General features: G+C 34.4%; 1 long non-coding RNA gene across 1 annotated transcript in view; it reads left to right on the plus strand.

Annotated features, from left to right (window-relative positions):
* LOC129526427 (uncharacterized) overlaps positions 1-24,850 on the plus strand; it is a 31,359-nt gene extending 6,509 nt beyond the window's left edge. The window contains exons 3-5 of the long non-coding RNA XR_008671106.2: positions 23,860-23,917; positions 24,184-24,290; positions 24,781-24,850. This is a non-coding gene — a long non-coding RNA (uncharacterized lncRNA). The remainder of the gene's footprint in view (positions 1-23,859; positions 23,918-24,183; positions 24,291-24,780) is intronic.
* The last annotated feature ends 999 nt before the right edge of the window (positions 24,851-25,849 follow it).

A 25,849-nucleotide genomic window follows, 5' to 3' on the forward strand; every position in this document is an offset into this window, starting at 1 on the left:
GTAAATTTGGTTAAGTTCCTTGTAGATGCTGGATGTTAGACTTTTGTCAGATGCATATTTTGCCAAAATTTTATCCATCTGTAGGTATCTGTTCGTTCTGGTGATAGTTTATTTTTCTTTTTGCTGTGCAGAAGCTCTTTAGTTTAATTAGATCCCATTTGTCAACTTTTGCTTATGTCGCAATTGCTTTTGGTGTTTTTATCATGAAATCTTTGCTCATGCCTGTGTCCTGAGTAGTATAGCCTAGGTGGTCTTCAAAAGTTTTTACAGTCCACAAACCACTGCCCAAGGAACTCAGAGACGACACAAATAAATATGAAAAGCATTCCATATTTGGCCATTCCATAAAATGGCCATACTGCCCAAAACAATTTATAGACTCAATGCTATTCCCATTATACTACTACTGACATTCTTTCCAGAACTAGAAAAATCTGTTTTAAAATTCATATGGAACCATAAAAAAGCCCAAATAGCCAAGGCAATCCTAAGCAAAAAGAAAAAAGCTGGAGGCATCACACTACTCAACTTTTTTTTTTTTTTTTTTTTTTTTGAGACGGAGTCTCGCTCTGTCGCCCAGGCTGGAGTGCAGTGGCGTGATCTCGGCTCACTGCAAGCTCTGCCTCCTGGGTTCACGCCATTCTCCTGCCTCAGCCTCCCGAGTAGCTGGGACTACAGGCACCCGCCACCACGCCTGGCTAATTTTTAGTATTTTTAGTAGAGACGGGGTTTCACCGTGTTAGCCAGGATGGTCTCGATCTCCTGACCTCGTGATCCACCCGCCTCGGCCTCCCAAAGTGCTGGGATTACAGGCGTGAGCCACCGCGCCCGGCCCACACTACTCAACTTTAAACTATACTACAGAACTACAGTAAGCCAGACAGCATGGTATTTGTACAAGAACAGACACATAAACCAGTGGAACAGAATAGAGAACTCGGAAATAAGACCATACATCTACAAATATCTGATCTTTGGCAAACCAGATGAAATAAAGTAATGGGGAAAGGTCTCCCTATTAAATAATCGATGCTGGGATAAGAGGCTAGCCACATAGAAAATTGAAACTGACTCCTTCTTTACATCATATACAAAAAATTGACTCAAGATGAATTAAAGATTTAAATGTAAATTTAACTCATTTTGATACTGTTTCTTGTGCATAAAAAATGTAATACCTCTTCAGTGTGCTATATCCATCTGCTTGTATTTGTGATTATACTTCTATTGATCCAATCTCAGAAAAATTATTCTGTGTTCAATAAAGGCAATCAGATGGATGGATGATTTAGTTCATACCTTCATTTTCCCTGTCTCGGGGTCACTGTACTATGCTATCTGATGTTCACTGTCTGAAGACCATTGATATGTATATTTTATCAAAAATTTCTTAGTTTATTTAAGGCAAGAGTACAAACCTAGTCCTTATTATGCCATGTGTCTGCAATAAGTTCCAGTGTTATAAAAACATGTGAATTCTAATGTGAATATCAGCCAAAGTAGACTTCACAGGAAAAACAGTACAAAAGAGAAAGAGAAACATTTTATAATGATAAAATAATTGATTCATTTAAAAGACAAAACAATTTGAAATGCATATGCTCTTAATAATATAACTTCAAATTATATAAAGTAAAATTTTACATAACTAAAAAAGAACAGCCAAATTCATAATCTAAAGATTTCAAGTGGAGTTTATACCAGGGATGCAGGGATAGTTTAACATACACATGTCATAAAGGTGATACATCACATAAACATAATTAAAAACAAAAATTATATGATCATCTCAGACACAGAAAAAGCATTTGGCAAAATTCAGAATCCCTTTATGGTTAAAATTCTCAGCAAAATTGGCATAGAAGGGGCATACGTCTAGGTGATACAAGCCATCTATAACAAACCCACAGCCAACATCAGACTGAACAGAGCAATTTTAAAAGCATTCCCCATGAGAATATGATGCCCACTCACCACATCTATTAACCATAGTTCTGGAAGTCCTAGCCAGAGCAATCAGACAAAAGAAAGAAAGAAAGGGCATCCAAGTCAGTAAAGAGGAGGTCAAACTGTCACTGATTTCCAATGATATAATTGTGTATCTAGACAACTCTAAAGGCTCATCTAAAGAGCTCCTAGATCTGATAAATTGACTTAAGTTTCAGGACACAAAACATCAATATACACAAATCATTAGCACTGCTATACACCAACAACAATCAAGCTGAGAATCAAATCAAGAACTTAATCCCTTTTACAACAACTGCAAACTGCAACTGTATCTCTTAGGAGCATACAAAGCCAAGGAGGTGAAAGATCTCTTCAAGGAAAACTACAAAACACTGCTGAAAGGTATCACTGACAACAGAAACAAATAGATAACACATTTCATGCTAATGGATGGGTAGAGTCAATATTGTGAAAATGACCGTACTGTCCAAAGCAATATACAGATTCAGTGTAATTCTCATCAAAATACCATCATCATTCTTCACAAAACTAGAAAAAAAATCCCAAAATTCATATAGAACCAAAACAAGAGCCTGCCTAGCCAAAGCAAGACCAAACAAAAATAATAAATCTGGATGTATCACATTACCCAACTTCAAACTATTTTACAAGGCTATCCTTACCAAAACAACATGGTACTGGTATAAAAATAGGTACATAGACCAATGAAACAGAATAGAGAACCCAGAAATGAAACCAAACACTTAGCAGCCAACTGATCTTCAACAAAGCAAACAAAAACATAAAGTTTGGAAAAGACACCCTATTCAACAAATGGTAATGGAATATTTGGAAAGCCACATGAAGAATGAAACTGAATTCTCATCTCTCATCTTATACAAAAATCGACTCAAGATGGATCAAAGACTTAAATCTAATATCATAAACCATAAAATTTCTACAAGATAACATTGGAAAAAATATTGAAAACATTGTCTTGGTTCTTCATGACCAAGAAACCAAAACCAAACACAACAAAAACAAAGATAAATAGATTGAACATAGTTAGACTAAAAAGCTTCTGCACAGCAAAAGAAATAATCAGCAAACAGACAACACGTAGAGTAGGAGAATATCTTTGCAATCTATACATCTGTCAAAAACTCATATCCAGAATCCACAAGGAACTCAAATCAGCAAGACAAAAAAAAATTCCATCAAAAAGTGGGCTAAAGACATGAATAGAAAATTCTTAAAAGGAGATATACAAATGGTCAACAAATATATGAAAAAACACTCAGCATCACTAATTATCAGGGAAAGGCAAGTTAAAAACACAATGAGATATCACCTTATTCTTGCAAGAATGGCCATACTTTAAAAATCAAAATATAATAGATATTGACATGAATGTGGTGAAAAGGGAACACTTTTGCGTTAATGGTGGGAATGTAAACTAGTATAACCACTGTGGAAAACAGTATGGAGGTTCCTTAGAGAACTAAAAGTAGAACCTCCATTTGATCCAGCAATCCCACTACTGGGTATCTACCTAGAGGAAAATATGTCATTATATGAAGAAGACATGCACATGCATGTTTACAGCAGCACAGTTTGCAATTGTAAAAATACGGAACCAGTCTAAATACCCATCAACCAATGAATAGATAAAGAAAATGTGGCATGGAATACTATCCAGCCATAAAAAGAAAGAAAATAATAGGCTGGGCACGGTGGCTCATGCCTGTAATCCCAGCACTTTGGGAGACCAAAGCGGGAGGATCATCTGAGGTCAGGAGTTCAAGACCAGCCCGGTCAACATGGTGAAACCCCGTCTCTACTAAATATACAAAAATTAGCTGGGCGTGGTGGCAGACCCCTGTAAGACCAGCTACTTGGGAGGCTGAGGCAGGAGAATCACTTGAAACTGGGAGGCAGAGGTTGCAGTGAGCCGAGATCATGCCATTGTGCTCCAGCTTGGGCAACAACAGTGAAACTCTGTCTCCAAAAAGAAAAGAAAAGAAAAAATATGAAATAATGGCATTTGCAGCAACCTGAATTATTCTAAGTGAAGTAACTCGGGAGTGGAAAATCAAACATTGCATGTTCTTACTTATAAATGGGAGCTAAGCTATGAGGACACGAAATCCTAAGAATGATGTAATGGACTTTGCAGACTTGAAGGGAAGGGTGGTGGGAGGATGAAGGAGACCACACATTGTGTACAATGTACACTGCATGGGTGATGGGTGCATCAAAATCGCAGAAACCATTACTAAATAACTTATCATGTAACTAAAAACCACCTCTTTCCCTAAAAACTATTAAAATAAAATAAAGACAATTTAATACCTTTCCATCACCACTTAATCAAATGAATAAGATATCAGTATGAAAAAAAAGAGTTAAAAAATAAAACAAATAAATCTTTGACATTTATAACCAGTTAACAAAATATACGTATTTTTCAATTGGTAAATGTTACCAAACATTTAACAAGATAGAATATATGATGAGTTTTACGTCGTCTCAATATACTTGAACTTTTTATATCATAGAAAGTACATTCTCTGATCACAAGCATATTAAGTTAGAAATAAATAAAAATCAGATACCTAGAAAAACACAAGCTATCTAGGAAATAAACCATACACCTCTGTACATTCTGTAACTAATGTTGTTTTAAAAATTCCTTATATTGTGGGTGTGTGTGTGTGTGTGTGTGTTTTGTTATTAGACTTACCATATGTCAAACAAATATATTAATCTTTCACAGAAAAATTTTTCTTTGTATTTTTCACTGTCCTTAATTTCTACTTTTATATTTGATCTTGCCATTCTTCTTTTTCCTTTAGTTTTAATGTAATCTGCTTTTGTAGCTTATCGTGGATGTTTAGATAATTGATTTTGCATTATCTTTTTTAGGATCAGTACACAAGACTATAAATATTTTTTAATACTGCTATGTTTGCATCCCACAAGTTGTGATATATAGTAGTATCATTATTTTTCAGTATGAAAGGTTTTCCAACTTCCCTGTGAATTTTTTCTTTGATTCAAGTACAACTTTAAGAGAATGCCTTGAAGGAACACAACGTCTGCGTCTTTTAAGGAAAAAGACAATGATAAGCAATTATAGTACAATGCTACAGTTGGGGACTTTTGATACACGGTAATTATTGGTATTATTAAGTCAACTTTTCTGTAAGTCAGAAATTATGCCAAAATGAAAATTTTAAATTAAGGCTTTTACTCTATTACAAAAACAGTTATATCAGGAACTCAAGGATAATACAGCTTTAAAAAACATAAGTAAACATGTCATATTAAAAGATTAAGGAAGGAGGATTATACAGTTACCTCCACAGTTTTAGAAAAATACACTAAAAAATAAATATTTACTCCAGATTTTAATAATAGTTCCTAGAAACCATAAGATTGAAAGTTCTTGTTTGGATAGAGCGCATCTATGAGAAATATATTGTATATTATGTTTAAAGCAAAACATTAGATATCTTTTATTTTGGAAACTACCATGCCTGTTGTAATTAATTATAAATGCAAAATTTGAGATGAATTTTCAATAAAATAAGAGCAATAAAATTAGAAAATATATAAAAGAGTGACTATCAAGCGGAAAGAATCCAGATTCTTATGTATTGCAGAAGTCATAATGATATGCTTAAGATAAAAAGAACTAGGCCGGGCGCAGTGGCTCAAGCCTGTAATCCCAGCACTTTGGGAGGCTGAGGCAGGTGGATCATGAGGTCATGAGTTCAAGACCAGCCTGGCCAAGATAGTGAAACCTTGTCTCTACTAAAAATACAAAAATTAGCCAGGCATGATGGTGGGTGCTTGTAATCCCAGCTACTCTGGATGCTGAGGCAGAGAACTGCTTGGACCCAGGAGGCAGAGGCTGCAGTTAGCCGAGATGGCACCACTGCACTCCAGCCGGGGTGACAGAGCCAGACTCTGTCTCAAAAAAAAAAAAAAGAACTAATAAGAATGTATAAAACATGGTTAATTGTAAGGTCAGCATAAAACAAATAACATCTTTCTTATACATTATCAAAAGAAAAATGAAAATTATATAAGAAATTCAATTTACAGAGGAAATTTATGTCTACATGCAAATTGCCTAGGAATAAATTAGCAATAAATACATTGGAATATAATCTATTAAAATTTACTGAACTATGTAAAAGAAAAAAAATTAGAGAAATGCTTTTAATGCATGGCATAAGTCAATATTTAAAGACCTCAATTTTTTCCAGTCTCTCTCTCTGTCTTTTCTTTTTTTTTTTTGAGATGGGTCTTGCTCTTATCGCCAGGCAAGCATGCAGTGGTGTGATCTCAGCTCACTGCAACCTCCACTTCCCGGGTTCAAGCCATTCTCTTCCCTCAGCCTCCTCAGTCGCTGGATTACAGGTACCTCCCACCACACCCAGGTAATTTTTTTGTGTTTTTTAGTAGAGAGAGTTCACCATGTTGGCCAGGCTCGTTTCGAACTCCTGACCTCAAGTGATCCAAACAGCCTCAGCCTCCCAAAGTGCTAGGATCCCAGGTGTGAGCCACCATGCCTAGCCTCATCTATGATTTTATTTTGGCTTTCTTTCTCTTTTCCTTAGTCTAGTTAAAGCTTGTCAATTTTTATTTTTTTTCCAAAAACCCCCAGCTCTTTGTTCCATTGACTGTATTTTTTTGTATTTCGTATTTTTTTGTTTCTATTTGTAAAATTTCTGTTCTAATCTGACATTCTTTCTACTAATTTTAACATTTGATTTTTTTTGTTTTTCTCATCACTTGCTATTTGAGATCTTTTTACTTTTCTGATGTAGGCATTTATAGCTAACGCACTTTTCCTCTTATCACTACTTTTGCTGCATCCCACAGGTTTTGTTATGTTGTGTTTCTATTTTTATTTCAATAAATTTTTAATTTTTTTATTTCTTTATTCGTTGTTCATGAACGTGTATTTTAATTTCCATATGTGTGTACAGCTTTTAAAGTTCCTCCTGTTATTGATTTCTCGTACTATTCCACTGTGATCAGAAAAGATGCTTGATATGAATTCAGTTTTTAAAAATAGGCTGTGACTTATTTGGCCTAACACATAGTCTGTCCTGGAGAATAATCCATGTGCTACTCAGTAGAATGTGTATTGTGCAGTTGCAGAGTGGAAAGCTGTGTAAATGTTAGGTCCATTCAGGAGATTACAGTTTAACTGATGATTTTTTGTCGTCTGGATGATCTGTTCTTTGATGATAGTGGGGTGTTGATTATAGTTGAGTGTTGAGGTACTCTATTATTGTATTGCAGTCCATCTGTCCTTTAAGGTCTGTTAATATTTGCTTCTGTGTTTAGGTGCTTGAGTGTTGGTTGCATTTGCACTTATAATTGTGATATTGCTGTATTGATTTCTTTCTCATTATAGAATTATCTATTTTATCTAACATATGTATAGCTACTCTTGCTTTTTTGTTTCCATTTGTATGGGATATCTTTTACCATCCCTTCATTTTCAGTCTATGTATGTCTTTATAGGTGAACTGAGTTTCTTGTAGGCAGTATATAGTTGGATCTTGTCTTTAAATCCATTCAGCCACTCTGTCTTAATTGGAGAATTTAATTCATTTATATTCAAGGTTATTACTAACAGGTAAAAACATACTACTGCCCCTTATTTTCTGGTCGTTTTGCTACTCTCTTTTTTCTTTTGTTATTTCTCTCTTCATTTCTTCCTCTTTCTCTTTTCTCTCTCTTTCATTCTTTCTTCCTTTCCTTTCTTCCCTCCATCCCTTTTTTCCTGTCTGTATTTATAGTGAGGTAATTTTCTCTGGGAGTGTGATTTAATTTTTTGCTTTTTAGGTGTCTGTTATTTTTAGGGTGTCTGTTACTGAATTTTGTTTTCTGGTTACCATGAGGCTAAAGAATATCATTGTAACAAGTGATTTTAAACTGAAGAAAACTTAAGTTTCATTGCAAAGAACAAAAAAGAGAGAAACAAAAAGCTATAAACATTTATTACCCCCTAAGTCTGTCCCCCCCCAGCACACACACATCTTGAGATTTGGCTCTCTTCAATATCTTTTTATATTGTCTCCCAATTTAAAAATTGTTGGGTTATTATTATTTTAATAATTTTGTATTTTAGCCTTTTGTTATTGTTAATTGCTATTTGCACCATTGTTCAATAATGTCTTAATTTGTTCTAATAATTACATTTTATATATATATATATACACACAAATTTCTTAATGGCATGGGCATTTTCTTCACCATTCTTTTTCCAGCCTCTAGTTCCTATTGCCTAGCGAATAGAACACTTAACACTAAATGCTTGTCAGATGAATAAAAGAGCTCTTTACAGTGAGCAGATCTTAACATGTTGCCATATGTAATTTGATTTGAAATAATTTTCCAATAATTTAACTCATTTTGTTCTTTTTTAAACTTCCATTTTTACATTGGGGTGCATATGTAAGATATGCAGGTTTGTTACATAAGTAAACGTGCATTATTGGGGTTGATTGTACAGATAATTTCATCACCCAGGTATTAAGCCTAGTATCCGTTAGTTATGTTTCCTGCTTCTCTTCCTCCCCCAACCCTCCACTCTCTGATAGGCCCCAGTGTGTGTTGTTCCTCTCTATGTGTCCGTGTTCTCATCATTTAGCTTCCATTTAAAAGTGATAACATGCAGTATTTGGTTTTCTGTTCCTGCTTTAGTTTGCTTAGAATAATAACCTCCAACTGCATCCATGTCCCTGCAAAGAACATTATCTCATTTTTTGTGTGTGTGGCTGCGTGGTATTCCCTGGTGTATATGTACCACATTTTCTTTATCCAGTCTATAATTGATGGGCATTTGGATTAATTCCATGTATTTGCTATTGTGAATAGTGCTGCAAGGAACATATGCATGCATGTGTCTTTGCAGTGGAACAATTTATAATCCTTTAGGCATATACGCATTAATGGGATTGCTGTGTCGAATGGTAATTCTGTCTTTAGGTCTTTGAGGAATCACCACGTTGTCTTCCACAATGGTTGAACTAATTTACACTCCCACCAACCGTGTAAAGTGTTCCCTTTTCCCCACAATCTCACCAGCATCTGCTTTTTAACTTTTTAGTAATAGCCATTCTTACTGGCATGAGTTGGTATCTTACTGTGGTTTTGATTTGCATTTCTCTAATGATCAGTGATGTTGAACATTTTTAATATGCTTGTTGACCACATGTATGTCATCTTTTGAGAAGTGTCTGTTCGTGTCCTTTGCCTGCTTTTTAATGGCCTTGTTTTTTTCTTGTAAATTTGATTAAGTTCCTTGTAGATGCTGGATGTTAGACTTTTGTCAGATGCATATTTTGCCAAAATTTTATCCCATTCTGTAGGTGTCTGTTTGTTCTGATGTTAGTTTATTTTTTCTTTTTGCTGTGCAGAAGCTCTTTAATTTGATTAGATCCCATTTGTCAATTTTTGCTTTTGTCGCAATTGCTTTTGGTATCTTCACCATGAAATCTTTCCCTGTGCCTATGTTCTGAATGGTATAGCGTAGGTGGTCTTCCGATGTGTTTACAGTCAAAAAACCGCTGCCCAAGGAAATCAGAGATGACACAAATAAATATGAAAAACATTCCCTGTTCATGGATAAGAAGAATCAATATTGTTAAAATGGCCATACTGCCCAAAACAATTTATAGACTCAATGCTATTCCCATTATACTACTACTGACATTCTTTGCAGAACTAGAAAAATCTGTTTTAAAATTCATATGGAACCATAAAAGAGCCCAAATAGCCAAGGCAATCCTAAGCAAAAAGAGCAAAGCTGGAGGTATCACACTACCCAACTTCAAACTATACTGCGGGACTACAGTAAGCCAGACAGCATGGTATTTGTACAAGAACAGACACATAAACCAGTGGAACAGAATAGAGAACTCGGAAATAAGACCATACATCTACAAACATCTGATCTTTGACAAACCAGATGAAATCAAGCAATGGGGAAAGGTCTCCCTATTAAATAATTGATGCTGGGATAAGAGGCTAGCCATATAGAAAATTGAAACAGACCCCTTCTTTACATCATATACAAAAAAATTGACTCAAGATGAATTAAAGACTTAAATGTAAATTTAACTCATTTTGATACTGTTTCTTGTGCATAAAAAATGTAATACCTCTTCAGTGTGCTATATCCATCTGCTTGTATTTGTGATTATACTTCTATTGATCCAATCTCAGAAAAATTATTCTGTGTTCAATAAAGGCAGTAAGATGGATGGATGATTTAGTTCATACCTTCATTTTCCCTGTCTTGAGGTCACTGTACTATCTGATGTTCACTGTCTGAAGACCATTGATATGTATATTTTATCAAAATTTTCGTAGTTTATTTAAGGCAAGAGTACAAACCTAGTCCTTATTACGCCATGTGTCCAGAATAAGTTCCAGTGTTATAAAAACCTATGAATTCTAATGTGAATACCAGCCAAAGTAGACTTCACAGGAAAAACAGTACAAAAGAGAAAGAGAAACATTTTATAATGATAAAATAATTGATTCATTTAAAAGACAAAACAATTTGAAATGCATATGCTCTTAATAATATGACTTCAAATTATATAAAGTAAAATTTTATGTAGCTAAAAAAGAACAGCCAAATTCATAATCTAAAGATTTCAAGTGGGGTTTATACCAGGGATGCAGGGATGATTTAACATATACAAGTCATAAATGTGATACATCACATAAACATAATTAAAAACAAAAATTATATGATCATCTCAATAGACAGAAAAAGCATTTGGCAAAATTCAGAATCCCTTTGTGGTTAAAATCCTCAGCAAAATTGGCATAGAAGGGGCATACCTCAAGGTGACACAGGCCATCTATAACAAACCCACAGCCGACATCAGACTGAACAGAGCAATTTTAAAAGCATTCCCCATGAGAATATGATGCCCACTCACCACATCTATTAACCATAGTTCTGGAAGTCCCAGCCAGAGCAATCAGACGAAAGAAAGAAAGGGCATCCAAGTCAGTAAAGAGGAGGTCAAACTGTCACTGATTTCCAATGATATAATTGTGTATCTAGACAACTCTAAAGGCTCATCTAAAGAGCTCCTAGATCTGATAAATTCACTTCAGTTTCAGGACACAAAACATCAATATATGCAAATCATTAGCACTGCTGTACACCAACAACAATCAAGCTGAGAATCAAATCAAGAACTTAATCCCTTTTACAACAACTGCAATATATATATATAAACACACACATATATATATACGTATTATATACATATGTATAAGTATTATACTATACCTGTTATATACATATGTATATGTATTATACATATTATAGACATATGTATACGTATTATACTATACATATTATAGACCTATGTATATGTGTTATACTATACATATTATAGACATATGTATATGTATTATACTATACATATTATATACATATGTATCTCTTAGGAACATCCAAAGCCAAGGAGGTGAAAGATCTCTTCAAGGAAAACTGCAAAACACTGCTGAAAGATATCATTGACCACAGAAACAAATAGATAACACATCTCATGCTAATGGATGGGTAGAATTAGTATTGTGAAAATGACCATACTCTCCAAAGCAATATACAGATTCAATGCAATTCTCATCAAAATACCATCATCATTCTTCATAAAACTAGAAAAAAATCCCAAAATTCATATAGAACCAAAACAAGAGCCTGCCTAGCCAAAGCAAGACCAAACAAAAATAATAAATCTGGATGTATCACATTACCCAACTTCAAACTATATTACAAGGCTATCCTTACCGAAACAACATGGTACTGGTATAAAAATAGGTACATAGACCAATGAAACAGAATAGAGAACCCAGAAATGAAACCAAACACTTAGCAGCCAACTGGTCTTCGTCAAAGCAAATAAAAACATAAAGTTTGTAAAAGACACCCTATTCAACAAATGGGAATGGAATATTTGGAAAGCCACATGAAGAAGAATGAAACTGAATTCTCATCTCTCATCTTACACAAAAATCGACTCAAGATGGATCAAAGACTTAAATCTAATATCATAAACCATAAAATTTCTACAAGATAACATTGGAAAAAACATTAAAAACATCGGCCTGGTTCTTCGTGACCAAGAAACCAAAATCAAACACAACAAAAACAAAGATAAATAGGTTGAACATAATCAGACTAAAAAGCTTATGCACAGCAAAAGGAAATAATCAGCAAACAGACAACACATAGAGTAGGAGAAAATCTTTGCAATCTATACATCTGTCAAAAACTCATATCCAGAATCCACAAGGAACTCAAACAAATCAGCAAGACAAAAAAAAAATTCCATCAAAAAGTGGGCTAAAGACATGAATAGAAAATTCTTAAAAGAAGGTATACTAATGGCCAACAAATATATGAAAAAAATGCTCAGCATCACTAATTATCAGGGAAATGCAAAGTAAAAACACACTGAGATATCACCTTATTCTTGCAAGAATGGCCATACTTTAAAAATCAAAATATAATAGATACTGACATGGATGTGGTGAAAAGGGAACACTTTTGCATTAATGGTGGGAATGTAAACTAGTATAACCACTGTGGAAAACGGTATGGAGGTTCCTTAGAGAACTGAAAGTAGAACCTCCATTTGATTCAGCAATCCTGCTACTGGGTATCTACCTAGAGGAAAATATGTCATTATATGAAGAAGACATGCACATGCACGTTTACAGCAGCACAGTTTGCAATTGTAAAAATAGGAAACCAGTCTAAATACCCATCAACCAATGAATAGATAAAGAAAATGTGGCATGGAATACTACCCAGCCATAAAAAGAAATAAAATAATAGGCCGGGCATGGTGGCTTATGCCTGTAATCCCAGCACTTTGGGAGACCGAAGCAGGCAGATCATCTAAGGTCAGGAGTTCAAGACCAGCCCGGTCAACATGGTGAAACCCCATCTCTACTAAATATACAACAATTAGCTGGGTGTGGTGGCAGACACGTGTAACACCAGCTACTTGGGAGGCTGAGGGAGGAGAATTGCTTGAACCTGGGAGGCAGAGGTTGCCGTGAGCCAAGATTGTGCCATTGTGCTCCAGCTTGGGCAACAAGAGTGAGACTTTGGCTCCAAAAAAGAAAAGAAAAGAAGAAAACATGAAATAATGGCATTTGCAGCAACCTGAATGGACTTGGAGATTATTATTCTAAGTGAAGTAACTCAGGAGTGGAAAATCAAACATTGCATGTTCTTACTTATAAATGGGAGCTAAGCTTTGAGTACACAAAATCCTAAGAATGATATAATGGACTTTGGGGACTTGAAAGGAAGGGTGGTAGGAGGGTGAAGAGACCACACATTCTGTACAGTGTACACTGCTTGGGTGATGGGTGCACCAAAATCTCAGAAACCATTACTAAATAACTTATCATGTAACCAAAAACCACCTCTTCCCCTAAAAACTATTAAAATAAAGACAATTTAACACCTTTCCATCACCACTTGATCAAATGAATAAGATATCAGTACGAAAAAAGAAGATTTAAAAAATAAAACAAATAAATATTTGCCATTTATAACCAATTAACAAAATATATATTTTTTTCCATTGGTAAATGTTACCAAACATTTAACAAGATGGAATATATGATGAGTTATACATTGTCTCAATATACTTGAACTTTTTATATCATAGAAAGTACATTCTCTGATCACGAGCATATTAAGTTATTAATAAATAAAAATCAGATACTTAGAAAAACACAAGCTATCTGGGAAATAAACCATAAATCTCTGTACATTCTGTAACTAATGTTGTTTTACAAATTCTTTATATTGGGGTGTGTGTGTGTGTGTGTGTGTGTGTTTTTTTATTAGACTTACCATATGTCAAACAAATACGTTAATCTTTCACAGAACAAATTTTTCCTTCTATTTTTCTCTGTCCTTAATTTCTACTTTTATATTTGCTGTTGCCATTCTTCTTCCTTAAGTTTTAATGTAATCTGTTTTTGTAGCTTATCGTGGATGTTTAGATAATTGGTTTTGCATTATCTTTTTTAGGATCAATACACAAGACTATAAATATTTTTAATACTGCTATGTTTGCATCCCACAAGTTGTGATATATAGTAGTATCATTATTTTTCAGTATGAAAGGTTTTCCAACTTCCCTGTGAATTTTTTCTTTGATTCAAGTACAACTTTAAGAGAATGCCTTGAAGGAACACAACGTCTGCGTCTTTTAAGGAAAAAGACAATGATAAACAATTATAGTACAGTGTTACAGTTGGGGACTTTTGATACACGGTAATTATTGGTATTATTAAGTCAACTTTTCTGTAAGTCAGAAATTATGCCAAAATGAAAATTTTAAATTAAGTAAGGCTTTTACTCCATTACAAAAACACATCAGGAACTCAAGGATAATACAGCTTTAAAAAACATATGTCAACATGTCATATTAAAAGATTAAGGAAGGAGGATTATACACTTAGCTCCACGGTTTTAGAAAAATACACTAAAAAATAAATATTTACTCCAAATTTTAATAATAATTCTTAGAAACCATAAGATTGAAAGTTCTTGTTTGGATAGAGGGCATCTATGAGAAATATATTGTATATTATGTTTAAAGCAAAACATTAGAAAGATATCTTTTATTTTGGAAACTAGGATGCCTGTTATAATTAATTTTAAATGCAAAATTTGAGATGATTTTCAATAAAATAAGAGCAATAAAATTAGAAAATACATGAAAGAGTGAATGTCAAGCAGAAAGAATCTAGATTCTTCTATATTGAAGAAATCATAATGATATGGTTAAGATAAAAATAACTAGGCCAGGCATGGTGGCTCAAGCCTGTAATCCCAGCACTTTGGGAGGCTGAGGCAGGTGGATCATGAGGTCATGAGTTCAAGAGTAGCCTGGCCAAGATGGTGAAACCTCGTCTTTACTAAAAATACAAAAATTAGCCAGGCATGATGGTGGGTGCTTGTAATCCCAGCTACTCTGGATGCTGAGGCAGAGAACTGCTTGGACCCAGGAGGCAGAGGTTGCAGTGAGCTGAGATTGCGCCACTGCACTCCAGCCAGGGCGACAGAGCCAGGCTCTGTCTCAAAAAAAAAAAAAAAAAAAAGAACTAATAAGAATGTATAGAACACGGTTAACTGTAGGGTCAGCATAAAACAAATAACATCTTTCTTACACATTATCAAAAGAAAAATGAAAATTATATAAGAAATTCATTTTACAGAGGAAATTTATGTCTACATGCAAATTGCCTAGGAATAAATTAGCAATAAATACATTGGAATATGGAATATAATCTATTAAAATTTACTGAACTATGTAAAAGAAAAAAATTAGAGAATTGCTTTTAATGCGTGGCATAAGTCAATATTTAAAGACCTCAATTTTTTCCAGTCTGTCTCTCTCTCTTTTTTTTTTTTTTTGAGACAGGGTCTCACTGTTATCACCAGGCTAGCCTGCAGTGGCACCATCTCAGCTCACTGCAACCTCCACCTCCCGGGTTCAAGCGATTCTCCTGCCTCATCCTCCCAAGTAACTAGGACTACAGGCACATGCTACCACACCCAGCTAATTTTTGTATTTTTAGTAGAGACAGTGTTCCACCATTTGGCCAGGATTGTTTCAAACTTCTGACCTCAAGTGATCCACCTACCTCAGCCTCCCAAATTGCTGGGATCATAGGCATGAGCCTCCATGCCTGGCCTTTACTATTAATTCACAGCAATATCAGTCTGTTCCATCTAGGATACTTTTTGAAACCTAATAATTTCTTTCTAAAGTTTATATGGAAGACTAGATGGGTGGAAGTGGGAATTACAAAGAAACATTTAAAAACAGTAAAATGTCTTACCAATTTAAGGATCCCTGCCTATACTTATAAAAATATGATATTTATCTAAACATGATAATCATGTTAATTCAAACCAGACAGTAAAGATGGAATAGCAAAATTAAATAATGAAAGAAGAAGACTAAATATATGTACTATAGTTCAGATTTTGTTAAATTTGGTTTTTTTTTTTTTTTTTTTTTTGAGATGGAGTCTCGCTCTGTCACCCAGGCTAGGGTGCAGTGGCGCGATCTCGGCTTACTGCAAGCTCCACCCCCCGGGTTCACGCCATTCTCCTCCCTCACCCTCCCGAGCAGCTGGGACTACAGGTGCCCGCCACATGCCTGGCTAATTTTTTGTATTTTTAGTAGAGATGGGGTTTCATGGTGTTAGCCAGGATGGTCTCGAACTCCTGACCTCGTGATCCACCCATCTCGGCCTCCCAAAGTGCTGGGATTACAGGCGTGAGCCACTGCCCCCGGCCAAATTTGGTCTTTCAAATCAATGATATTATTCAATATTATTTATACCACACAGATGTAAATGCTGTATTATGCTGAAATATTTAAGCATTTGTTTTTGTGCCCCCAGTCAAATGATCACAGATCACATACATCTATGATATGTATATAATAGTGAAATCCTACATCCCTGAGATAATTACTTGTTGATTTAATTTCTGCTATTTTCTGTTACTAGATAAACTGCATTTATGTTTTTAAATAGAATTCACCTTGTGTGTGTAGTGCATACACATGTGAGGTGTGCACACACACATGCACACGTATGCCCTCATATGTGTGCATAAGCATACTCAGGTACACTTATTTTTGAGTTTATGCTAGCTTTGTATGAGTAATTTCTAGTTTTTTTGTGTTTTTGTTTTGAATCAATTTATATACTAAGGAAATTATGCATTCTTTCTTTTCCTTTCTGAACTGTGAATTCTGGGCCCAGAGACTTTATTAGAGGAATTCTTTGATGAAGTTCTTTGATAACCTTCTCATTAATTATTTGTATGATAAATATTTTAGTATCAATTTCTTCTAGAGTCAGTTTTGAATATTTCAGACCACACATTTTAAAAAATGATTTGAGATTGGCACTTCATTTTTGGTTTACATTATGTCATTAACTATAATTCCTGTTTTTTCTCCTGAGTTTTCCATATTCTGTTTATATCATTGTGCTTTTTGAGTAGCTAAATATATTTTAAAAAATATTCTCATGCCATAGAAGAAAGAGCCTAAACACCTTTTGTGTGATCCATATCACTAGTTAGAATAAAGATCAAATAAACAATTTTAAATGCTATTAAGTTTTGATCAAATATTATTTCTTCACACCAAAATACCAAGTGAATGATGTGAAGTGTAAACCAACCATCTGCTATGTTTCATGTTACTGTCATACACTTGTTTCCTTCAGCATAATGTTAGCAAAAATTGTGTGTGCAGTCATCAGGTAAATGTTCTGGGCATGATTTCCTTCCAGATGTAATTTTATGATCATCCATTTTCCAATTTCCTATGAGATTCACTCATTTAGTAAGAATTTAGTGAATATCTTCTGTGCACACTGCTTTGTACTGAAATTGGTGATTTAAAAAGAAGTTAAAATGTGTTCCTTATTAATACTTTCTGGGAACATTCATTGTACATGTGCATCAAAGACATGCACATAGGAAGAATCTGCAACAATTTAATTTACATACAATATGAACTATAAAAATGTGTGATACAGAAAATGTGTCTAAAATAACAAACTAGCCCTGCAGGAAATAAATTAGAAAGACAATGAGAATCTGTAGTTGAACTGGACATTGAATAATAAGTAAATTTTAAGAGCCAACAGGAATAGAATGACAATTGGAAAATTAGGTATATGAAAATAATATTTTTTGAAAACCTCTTTTCTGTTTTTATTCCGTTAAAATTTTAGTATGTTGGCACAAGATAAATCTAAGAGATTACCATAGAATAGTAAATATGTGCTATAGACCTTAATGGTTTTCTAAATGCAGTTTATTATATGGTTTAAGTCTGTATTGATTCAGAAAAAAATGCATTATTTTTATATTTACTTTCCCTGCTGAGTCATTTGGCCTGCTTTTTAGAAATGTATATGGGTTATTCACATCATATCAACCACATGTATAGACAATTGAAGAAAGCTGTAAACAAAAAAAAATTGCTCTGATCCTCGCATAATTTATATTCTAGAAACAAAAGATACAATTTAATAAACAAGTCAGATAATATGCACTTTATTACAGGAGACATTATCCATGTCCAAAAGTTCATAAACCATCCCCTGGATATGACCACGGCATGCCAATGTATGTATTGTGGAAATATCATAATGTTGTAACCGAGTGAGTTGTAGAGAAATGCCACACTATGAGATGAATTCAGGAGTCCTTTATTAGCTGGCAACCGAGAGACCCTTAGTGCTCGAAATTCTCTTGGCCCCGGAGAAGGGGCTAGATTTTCTTTTATACTTTGGTTTAGAAAGGGGAGGGGGAGCTTAGTTGAAGCAATCAGCTGAGTAAAAAAGGCAAAAAAGTTAAAAGGACAAATGGTTACAGGAAAACAAACAGTTCCAGGTGCAGGGGCTTTAAATCCATCACAAGGTGATAGACCTGGGGGCTTTGGGTGCTATCAATGGGACACAAACCCTGGGGGCTTTGGGTCCTATCAACCGGGCGAATTCCTGGGAACTGCGGATATAGCTTGCCACAGTATCTTATCAGTTAATCGTGTTCTTTGATGTGCTGGGAGTCAGCTTGCACAAGTTAAGTCCTTGAGGAAGGGGGGTGGGTAAGAGGCTGCAAGGGGCTGCAAGTGAAGGAGCCAAACTGGAGTTTGTGTGGCTCTCTCAGCTAAGGGAGAGTCAATTCAGGTTAAAACAAGGCAGGATATCACAATAAGACCTTCCGTGTGAAAAAGAATTGAAAGGAATCCTAGACTCAAGCAAATATGTAAAAAGTTTTTATAGAATGTTAAGCAGGAAATGATTGTGATTTGAAATAACAGGTTATAGGTGGGAATGGGAAGAGTAAATAGACCAAGGAAACATTTGAGAGAAACATACTTTCTGATGTTGTATTTATGCTGCAAGGGAACAGAGAAAAGGTATAAATGATTATTTTTCAAATTTTTGGCTTAAAAATGTGTTAATCCAGTGCCTGATACAGGGGGTATTAGTTAAGACTAACTGCTTTGGTTGCCAGGTAAAGAAACTCTACTTTGTCAGGAAAAGGCAGCAGTCAATAAACTATGATCCATGGCTAAATTGATCTTGCCATCTGTTTTTGTAAATCAAGTTTAATTGCAACACAGCCATATCCATCACTGGAGTTTAATAGTTGCACCCAAACCTTATGTTCCATAAAACCTAAAATATTTGCAATCTAGCCCTTTACAGAAGATGCTTACTGACCTTGGGCTAAAACAGAACAGTGAAATTCATCAGTGTTCAGCGTGTTTTCAGGTGTTCAGACAGTGTTATCCGGACTCTGCCTCTGCAGCTTTCAGTTCTGCCTCAGCATCGGCTCCTGCTTCAGGAGGCTGAGAAGGTGCTTCACTGAGACAGCAACATTACCCTATCCATTTAGAATCCAGAGGGAGTAAACTTAGTCCAAAAATTTTAGCTACGTTCATGGAAGTCACTCTCTGTACTGAGGTCTAGATTTCATGGCTTCTATGGAGTTATAACTGGAATAAAGTCATTTGGACTGAGGATTTGGAGTCTCCAAAGGAAAATCATGGTACTATTATTACCCACACCTGATGTCCAGCATATTGGGAACATAGGAGAAGCATAAGGTCTTGAAAGAGAAAAAAATACTTAATTTTAGTCATAAAGAGTTAAAAAGATACAGTAATTTAAAAAATGAATACTCATGCAGAACATATGAGCTAGATAAAGTTTTGATCTTTGGAGAATTTTATCTATATTGACTATTGTCTCTCACAATGCTGCTGTGAAATACATATCTCCATTTTTCAGATGAGAAAATTGAGGGAAACTGAAGATACTCAGAAATAATAGCAACCAACTAATACTATTTATTTACTATTTGCTAAATAATTTCCTAAAAAAATTTTTAAAGTGATTATCTTTCCTGGCAATGCATAATTATTGAGAAGTCACTGTTATAAGCATCAAATGCTTAGCTATGTACAAAAAGACAAAGATTCTGCCATCTGGGAAATCATGCTACTATGACATAATAGGAAACAGGTAGAAAAAGATGGCTTTCAATACTTAAATGCCATCAGCAAAGTATGACGGGAGGCCTTCATTTTAAATGAATGCTGTATACTTAGCCCAACTCCCTCTAAACATAACTGATATATGAATTGATATCGTACTAGATATTTCTGTTTTTGAGTCTCAGCATAATTTTGAGTGGAGAAAAAATATGCATACAACTTTTATCTGCGGTGAGATGCTCCCTCTATGTAAAGAAAATTAGAATTGTGTTGTTTCAGAAAAGCAAGATTAAGTTTCTTTTGTTTAATAAATGTAAATTATTTACTTATTGAAAGTAGGTAAGGGGAAGATCATGATCACAGTTAATGATTATTGAGTCCCTGAAAAATACCAAATAGTCTTCACTTAAATCATCTTTAGATTAACTGGCATTATTATAAACCTATTTTACCAGCATAGAAATTCTTGTGGTCAGCTGGCCGTTAATGCACCATATACCGTATAGTCAGGATTTGAACCCAGTGAGATACAGCTAGAGCAGCATGCTTCTACGCACCACACCATGATGCCTCCATAGAACCCCGTGGTTTTCATTGGTGCTTCTTGTTCTCTTGTCTCAACTGTGAAAACATCTGAGACTTTGCAGTTGACTCAGAGAAGTAGAAAGGAAATTGCAGCCCCTTTCCTGATAATATCAGGGATAGGAAAGTGACTGCAAACATTGAACACAATTTTAAGAGTAAGCAATGCTTGGACTCACTGTTTCCTGAATCGCATAGTGCAGAATATGAATTCAGGCAGTGGCTGACTTTGTCCTCCAACTGTATAAACAAGGCAGTAAGACTCCAGGAGGGAATCTGAGATAAGTTTTTTAATTTGTTTTAGTTATTAGTTTTGTAACCTGTGACACCTGGAGGTGCAGTTTCTGTGGTCCTCTTTAACTCTAAACGGATTATGGAGCAAGTTGATAAATAGTCCATCACCTAGAAAACAGTTACGAAGAACAGGCCTCAAAAAACAACTTCATTAATGTCTGTGCTTTTGGAAAGGAAATTCTCCCTTATGCTTTTCACAGTTATAGAAATCTCAGGCACAAAAAAGCCTTTTCCTGAGTATTAGCATATACATTTTTTTAAAATAATGAGAATGTTTTAAATGTTACAAAGAAAACGTAAGGAGACATAATAGTTACATTTCAATAATACACTTATGTACAAAGTAGTAAAAATCGTATGTTGTAATAGATGGGAATCGTATGTTGTAATAGATGGGAAATAGTAATTTGGTTCAAAGTATTTGGAGCATGTTCATTAATCTAGATTAATACATTGTCTATTTAATTTAGATAGAAATAACATTTTTATTTTATAATTATATAAGAACATAGCTATTTTTCAAATTTATACATTATTTCCTTAGAATCTGAAACTAAAATTTGGTTTTAACTGTACTGTCACCTTAGTTTTTCTTTTCGGAGGTATGTAGTTGAGGTCAGCTTAGTAATATCCAGAATTTACACGTGTAAAATTTAGCAGGATTTTAAGATATACTGATATTGTCAAGAAAGTATTAAATAAATCATAAATTAATGAAAATTAATGATAAAATAATACAGTAATCGTGGAAAACATTGATCTTATTATCCTTGAAATACCAACGAATTGGCACAATGATGGGATTTTTTTAGATTAAATGATCTAAATAATTGCTTCAGTCTTCTATTATACTTTCCCAAACTAGATTCTTAGGACTTTATGATATGTGGTAGTTAAGAGTATACAGAATGGAAGAAATAACATCCAGTAAGTTGTTTGCTTAACGTACTTATCACAGTTCTCACTTATAAGCTAATTTAAGCAATCTTTTTTAGGTATGCTTGTTCTAAGCTAAATCTAACATGGTTTTATTTTCTGATCTCGAAGATAAATCTTAATTCTACTGAAGATATTGTTATCAATATCACTCTCATAAGTTTGCTAATATTTAGATATTGTGATACATACATACATACATACTTGATAATATTTAGATATTGTGATACATACATACATACATACTTGATAAAATATAGGAGTAGACATACCTAGAAATAGATCTACCTTTTTTAATGAGGCTTTAGCTCATGGCAACTTGTGCACAAAGAAAGCATGACTGTAGTATCCATAGTAATAATATACAGGAGTAATCCTACTTCATTGAAGTACATTTATGAAAGGACAGCATTGTACCACAATAAAAGTCATAAATTATAATGGTACTGGTGAATGGATTTGTTAGAGAAAATAAGTAAAATGGTATTCAATATGTGAGAATCATTTAACACTGAAAATTTTATTTTTTTTGCTAACTTCTATGAAACTTTCTATTGTTTTTTTCTGGGATTTGACTTCTCCATTTGGCGAGCTGTCATTTTGACAGGGGTTAACACCAAAGATCATCTTTCTGGAGGGCCATTTTTCTAGAAAGCTTGAAGACAGCTGTGGTGGGATTTGCTTTATATTAAACCCAGTTTAGAGGAGAATGCAAAGTCCCAGGTATACTGTTAAAGCAGGGCATTTCAAAGTAACATCTTGCTTGGTTGCCACTGTGAACTGCTATATCTTTATATTGTTGAAGCAGTATTTTTTCCCTCCGCCATTAAAGGTATTAATTGTAAGTGCTTGGGAAGCACTTGTAACAAAGCACCTCTGCTCCTACTATCATTTATTTAGTTTTAGCTTTCAAAACATAGAGAAATAACTGTTGTTTTATTTTTATATAACAGCACTTTAAAATGTATATTTTTCTGCTGTTCCTAAACAAAGTCATAAAGTCATCTCCATTAGAGATCTTTCTGCTTATTTCACACATCAAAAATTACCCATATGTGCTGAATAATTTTCACACTATATGAAATCTTCAGGTTTTCCTTATGATTTTTCCCAACCTAGAATTTTGAATCTACATGGTTTAAGTAGTCCAGACCTTTGGTACCCAGATATGGGTGAATTAATCATTGATGACTAATATATATTTTATATAGTTTGAATTTTATTAATTTGTATAATGAAGGGAACCTCAGCCTGTTGTATTCCATGGGAAAACAATCATCTGATGTACAGTGTTTACTTCCCAGCTTTGCAACTATAGTGACTGGAAATGATGAAGTAGTTCCCAGAATTTCAGTGTTAATGACAGTGTAGTACATCATTGGCACCTTGTTTTAGAAAAGAAAAACTTTTCAAGATTCGTATTACATTGCCATCTACTTCAAATGCAGTTTAATTGTATAAGAAACACATTGTCTTTACAATTTTGATTTTGAGTATTTTCCTACTAAACTATATCAAAGATATTTAATGTTTTCAAAACATGTTTTTGTAAACATGTTTTGAAAGAAATAAAGAAATGAATCACCCTAATATTTTTAAATTGTTTTAGATCTAGGATATTGTAGCTGTTATTGTGATACTCTGTCAGTTTTCCTCTTCGGGGCCTCGAAGAAAACCATTTCCCAGTTTATGAGGAAAACCATTTACAGCTTCATCACTCAATTAGGAATTGCTCTCAACCACAGCAAACTGCATAGTCAAGAGTATGCCCATTGTGTGAATGCATCCTGAGGTCCATTGTTGTCTTATGGTGGGGATATCAAAGTTGAACTCTTACAACTCAATTTGGAACGATGTGAAATCTCATTTTAAGTCCAGAGCTGTTTATAGGATCAGCAGAATCCTCCATTGTCACCTTATTGTTTGGCAGCTTCCTCCTCTGTCTAATCCTGCATTCCTCACTTCTTTACAGGTGTGTATCTCAAGATCACTCCACAACAAAGATTCTGCCTGCAATCCTCCACTTCAAGGTCTGTTCCAGGAAACCTGTGTAACACAGTTATGCATAGAGTGGTCTTAGGAAGCTGACTGTAACATGAAAATTTAGAGTTGGATCTTTTGCTGACGTATTGAATATTCATAAGAGCATATGATACGTTTGTCTACCATAAACATGTGATTTCAAAAAACCCTCAAAGTTGCCTTGTAGAACATAATTTTAAAACTAATGTGTAGGAATATTTCATATTAGTTATTCAGTCTTCTTAATATCTGAATCCAAATTCTTTATTTGTAGGCACAGCTGCATAAAGAAACCAGATGACCCAACAGCACCAGAGCTTCTCCACCCCTGACCAGATATCAGAAGGAGATAAGATCTCCAACCAGCACAAACTTGAACAGGTGACCCCTAGTTGCTTTTAGATCTTTTTTTTTTTTTTTTAGACAGAGTCGTACTCTGTTGCCCAGGCTTAGGTGCAAGGGCACCATCTCAGCTCACTGCAACCTCCAGCTCCCAGGTTCAAGTGATTCTCCTCCTCAGCCTCCCAAGTAGCTGGGACTACAGGTGTGTACCACCTCTCCCAGCTAATTTTTTTTTTTTTGTATTTTCTATCAGTAGAGACTGGGATTCACCATGTTGGCTAGGCTGGTCTTGAACTCCTCACCTTAGGTAATCCACCCACCTCGGCCTCCTAAAGATGTATGTTTATGCACTGAACCTATGCACCTAGAGTCCCACCCTGTACAGTTCTTAAAAACTCCTGATAAAATTGAGTATTAATTCTAGTGATATTTTAGTGAATCCTTTTTTTTTTTACAGAAAATTATTTCATTTGCAATAATGACAGTTCTACTTTTATTTTACAATCTGGACAATTTTTTTCTGTTGTAGAATTTTCTTGGCTAATACTACAATGCTGAATAGAGTGGTTAAAGTGGGAATTCTTCTCTCAAACTTTCAGGTAAAGAAGCACAAGTCTGTTGCCATTAAGTATGATGGATGTTAGCTGTAGGTTTTTTATAGATACCTCTTAGTGGGTCTCAAAATCTTTTTCTATTAGTAGTTTGCTGGGGGTTTTGTCAGGAATGATGATTGATATTTGTAACTTTCTCTGTACCTATTTAAAGGATCACTTTTTGTTCTTTACTAATATTGGGCCTTATCTTGATTGAATTTTAGATACTAAGTCACAATGACATTTACAAAACAATCACATTTGTTCTTGGTGTACATTCATATTTTATGTGCCTGGATTTAGCGTGCTAAAGTTTTCTGAGGCTGTATGTGTCTACATGAATATGGCATATTTGCCCACACACCTTCTGTTTATACTTGTGTCTGGCCTTAGTATTACAGTAATACTGGCCTCTAGAATGAATTGGAAAATGTTCCCTCTTCTTCATTTTTTGGAAGTATTTTCTGCTGAAGAATTAGTATTAATTATTTATTGAATATTGGTAGAATGTTTTATATAGGTTATTTTGCCCTGGACTTTTCTTTGTGAAAATATTTTAAATGAATGCTTTTGCTTTACTCGAATAACAATCCATAATATATAAATACTTATTTTATATTATACTTTTCAGTTTACTTTTATAATTTGTACATCCAAGGTGTTAATTTCTAATTTATAACATTCCATGTGTAGTAGATTTTCTAGGCTGTTAACATGAAAAAATCAGAAATAATAGAGAGTGAGTGAGACTTCAGCCCAATCAATGAATGACCCAAAGTCTGTCTATTATAGGATGAATCATTTAAATATGATGTTATCCTTAATGTTTAAATTTTTGTGTGAGGAAAATAAGGTACTGAATCTAAAGGAAATTAGTAAAACTACCATTTAACTTTGGATTTTCTCAAGAGCGCAGAACAAGTAGACCTTCTAATTTTTGTTGCTACTTAACATAAGACAGAAACATAGTTTTTAATTAGAACAAACAATATGCCATTCGAAGAA

The sequence above is a fragment of the Gorilla gorilla genome, chromosome 14, assembly GCF_029281585.2.
Source record: "Gorilla gorilla gorilla isolate KB3781 chromosome 14, NHGRI_mGorGor1-v2.1_pri, whole genome shotgun sequence".
Taxonomy (NCBI): Eukaryota; Metazoa; Chordata; class Mammalia; order Primates; family Hominidae; genus Gorilla; species Gorilla gorilla.